At 46.8% G+C, this 4,564-nt stretch overlaps 1 protein-coding gene across 1 annotated transcript in view; it reads right to left on the bottom strand.

Annotated features, from left to right (window-relative positions):
• The window catches only part of RBX1 (ring-box 1, E3 ubiquitin protein ligase), a 17,265-nt gene that overhangs the window by 12,416 nt on the left and 285 nt on the right, over positions 1-4,564 (bottom strand). The gene's annotated exons all lie outside the window — the stretch shown is intronic.

The raw sequence follows: 4,564 nt of genomic DNA, 5'->3' as shown, positions 1-4,564 counted from the left end.
CACGGCAGGCAGCCAAGTGAGGTGCCGTGCCTAACAGGGGGTTTGGCTCCCTGTCCGAAGGATCACTTCTGAGTGCAACCCCGGACCCCCACAAGCTGCTTCACGCACTCGGGCTCTGATTCTTGTTCAGCGCTTCGCTAAAATCACTTGGGATTTGTCTTTCTGCCCTACTGTGAAGGGCTTCAGCCCTTAATAAACTTTCTGCTCGTTTTCTTGCATCCTAATTGATCCCCAGCAAGTGCAGAGCGAGGTAGGCTCATTGGTGTTACTAGCGTAGCCCTTTTGTTCGCTAGCAGTCCAGGTTTTTTTTAATGGAATGCCAGAATTGCTAAAGAAAGAATTCGTATTGTCCAGACTACTCTTTTAGCACGTGAATTAGGCTAACAATATTGATTATCAGCGTGGGTTTTACTTGTGGTGCTGGAGCTTGCCCAAGCCCTGCCTATTCTGTTGCAAAGATGGAGGCAACAGGCATGGGAGCTAGTACTGGGAACTTCCTCTCTCCATCAGTACAGCTCAAAGTACTTTTCTGAGAAGGTCAGTAGTAGTATTCCCCAAGGTGTGGAAACTGAGGGGAAGATAGTCCCCAGCAGGACAACAGCAGGTCTTGGAATGTCACCCAGCTTCGCAGGTCCTTGTAGATGTGCTCTCTCTCTGCAGAATCAACCCTTTTAAATCAGTTTTTACACCGTGTTGCTCCATAGATGTGGGAAGGAGGAGGTGGTAGAAGCATAGAAAGGGCATTCCCTTGCATATGTACAGGCAAGCAATATCTATACTGTACCTATCATAAGCATTTGGGCCAAACAGCACAGTTCCAGTCTGGCTCCATCATATCCATCTTGCTGTATGCATACAGCTTTTACCTGTGATCCAGTGCCGGCTGGGATGGGATGCCTGGCAGTCTCCAAATAAACTTTAACCTAAAGTAGGGGCCTGCAGTAAGGACAAGATGCTGCTGCCATTGGATGTGTTGGAATAATTTTCAGTGGGATTGGGATTCATATTTGAAAGACATGTAACACTTGTGCCTTGAGTTAAGCACGTACCTAGATGTTTGCAGGGTCAGGTTGAGCCTGGAAGTCGCAAACACACAGTAAAAGTAAGTTTGAAGAAGAAAAATGCCCTCACTCATTTATACTCCCTTTAACACCTCTGGTTATCTATGTGGAAAGTTTCCATTTCAGTTAACTGCCCCTTTCACCAGATGCTGCTCAGTTACGATGCATCTCTTATTGCTAACAATAAAATGAAGCTGCACAGATTCAGCTTTTCATCTTGTTGCTCCTTATTCAGGACTAGTGTGAAGGCCACTGCAAAGGAGTATTTTGAAAACAGGAGATGGGTGCTTGACAAAATTGATTTTTTCACCTTCAGGAAAATAGCTCTTTTCAAAGCAGAATTTGCAAGATTTTCTTTTTAATAGAAACATGAATTTTAACTTTAAACCTGTATGGTAATGTCCCCAGTAGGACATTACTCAGCAGGATTTTTTTTTAAATGTACAGTAGGGCATATGCATACCAGAGAAATGTTAACATTCATTTTCACTTTAAATGACTAGTGCAATACAAAATTATAGTCTTCCCACCTCAGCTGATGTCACCATGGGGAGATGGTTGCCAATGGGAAAAAGCCATGCAGCCAGCAATCATACGGTCTGGATTTATCTTTCTGTATCTGGCAGCAAAAGAATATAGCAATGCAGATCTTGAGTTAAGTCCTGTTAAAAAGGTGGTGGTGTTTTCAGGAAAAAAGGTAACAAACATGGTGCAGAATAGAACATATATCTGCATGCTTATTTAATTAATCTGCACTGATACATGTGTGCAGGTACATAATACCAACAATGGGAAGTGCATTAAGAGATCTCCAGTGTGCTTCGCAAAGTGAAATGAGTGATGGTATTCCCTAATAGTCTTGCACTTCATAAAAAGGTCTGAGCCACTGTCTTTACTGTACATGAAATAATCTGTTTTCTGTTGATTTTAGTGCCATCTCTAACTTCTTTCCTCATAGGAAAAGTGCAGCCCCTCAGACCTGTTTTCCCCCTCCTAGGGCTATGTTATAGCGAGGTGTCAACAGCTGCTGCAGAAAGAAAGGCTGCAGCTTTGAAATGCATCAGCCTCAAAAGAAATATAACACTGCGGTCCAAATTACCAGAGATGCTTTGAAGAATGGATCATTTTTCAAATCACTGGGACGTGCAGGGGAAAAAGAGGAGACTGCCAAGCTGAAAAGGCAGGTGGACAGACAGACTGGGTGACACAGGGCAACTGCTCTGAATATGGTTAGTCCCAATTAAAATGAGACAAACTCCCTCTCCCAGTTGTCCAAAACTGTTCCAACAGGCAAGGTACCAACAACCTGGTGACTCCAGTAAAATTAATTACCTTCCAAAACCAGTGTCTTTCACTTCGGTCATCGTCTTTCTCCTCTACGGTCCATCTGTTGGTGTGGTTTTTTCTGCAGCCACCAACATTTTCCTATGTGGGATTTATCCCCCAAACGATTCCCCCTCTATACGTGCACCCTTTGAAAGTGTGTGCCTGTCTGGACTGCTGTGGAACTGTTAGTGGAGGGGCAGCTGCTTGTAGCCCTGGCTCTCCACAACTGCACCCGTGCAGGGACCGGGCAGAAGGCCTGGTGGTGGTACCGACAAAACTTGTTCCTCTGAGGCACCAGAACAGAGGGATCCACACGGCAGGGGAAGGATCCCCCAGAACTGAGTCAGAAGGAAAATGCACACAGGAAAGGTTGCTTTGCTTTTCAGTCCTCGCTGCCTGAGCCTTTTGCATTCCACTTCCCAGCCCTGCAGACAAGATGAGTGGTGCATCCTCTGTTACCACGAGACATCCTCACTGTGCACACCAATGCCACAGGATCTCTCTGGGGCACTCGGGGCACTCTCGGAAACAAAAATGTTCTGAAAGAGAGGAGACAATCTTCAGAGCAACACCTTTCCCTTACTGTACAGTCATGAGAGTAGGGATGAGCCTTCCAACACTGCCAGGAGCAAAGAGCGGGGAAAAAAGGGAGGTGGCCCCTTTCTAAGTGTTTACAAACTTCAAGTTTTTCTGCTGCCTTTCTGTGCTTCATCCTCTCAGTGCTGCCTGTTAAAGGTGTGATTTCAGTGGTGCCCTAAGCAGCGTGAAGCAGGAATTACCTGGTATATGAGACTAGTTCCCGTTCAGTGGTTGCAAGTCAAGGAGTAAAAATCAAGTGCATTTTATTACTTTTCAAAGAACTGTAGGGCTGGCTGGCTGCCCTCCAGTTGCTGATGCTACTAAAACCATTTGAACTGACTAAGTTGGGATTTCTAGCACCGTTCGCTTTTGGATGCCCAAACCCACAGACAGCATTCACAAATGGCTATCAGGGCAGAGCTGAATCTACTGTCTTTCCATGTTGCCACAAAACTTCTCAAAGTTCATGAAGTAAGCAAACAACCTCCCACCAGGGCTCCCTAGCATTCCCAGCTGATTCAGTGTGCTTGGCATAGGAAAGCTGAATTCAAAGAACAGAGCCGGAGTGGTAGATTAAGCAATATATCCCATAGATTTTTGGACCAGACTGTGCTTGGTTTCTGGAGAAACCCAAACCCTCTGCCTCTGTGCATGTTTTCCAGATGATGGTCACATTATATCCCATATAGTACCCCTGGCTTTGCAATCCGTTACTAAAACCTCAGGAGAGAAATGGAGCCTCCAGCCCCCAGTAATCCAGCTAAGAAGAACAGGTGAGATTCTGAGAGAGGAGCAGGTTGTACAGTTTCATGGGATGGTGACTAATTGTTGCTCTTCCTTTCTCACGGTATTTTACCAAAAGCTGCTTAGTAACTTGCAGATAAAATAACATGCAACCATCTTGACAGCCTGCAGGTAAGTAGGTGCTTGCAAAAACCATGATACTTAATGACTGTGCCCAATCTCCTGCAGACAGCCTTTCCCCACACGTGAAAAAGAGCAGCTGGGGGTGTGGCTCTAGGCTCAACAAATGACACTATCCCCACAGTGGGCATCCCAGCATCACACCTGACGATCAGCAGCAGCTGATACAGAGAAACGTGGTCAGGATCAACAGACCCCAGTGCATTACAGTGAGGATGTTGTGCTGATTCCACTCTGCTTCAAGAACGGGTTTGAAGCCATCCCTCCTATGCCTCAACACCCCTGCACTCCCCATCCTAATCCTCGCCCCCACCAAGGAACTCCACCTCAGAAGGAATCCACACCAACGCCACCTCCTCCCTGCCACCCCTTTGCAGTTCTGGGCACCAAGCTGCAAATGCTGATCGCATCTGGCTGTGCTGCCACCTCCCGAGAGAAACCAGCATCCCAGCTTCTGCTCAGAGAGGACATGTTCTGTAGCCAGGTTCACAGCCTGCACAGAGGTCCCCAGGGGAGCCAGGGCTCTCCATGCCGCCCGTAGCCTGGGGACACAAGACGTGGGCCCAAGAGTCACCATACCTCTAGGTCAGCTGCAGGCTGGCCACCTCTTTTATTCACAAAGCTGAAGAAGAGGTGGGACGGTGAGACTGCCTACAGCAACTGAGACAAAAAAT

The sequence above is a fragment of the Pygoscelis adeliae genome, unplaced genomic scaffold, assembly GCF_000699105.1.
Source record: "Pygoscelis adeliae isolate BGI_AS28 unplaced genomic scaffold, ASM69910v1 Scaffold60, whole genome shotgun sequence".
Classification (NCBI taxonomy): domain Eukaryota; kingdom Metazoa; phylum Chordata; class Aves; order Sphenisciformes; family Spheniscidae; genus Pygoscelis; species Pygoscelis adeliae.
This window is presented reverse-complemented; position numbering and strand designations above follow the sequence as displayed.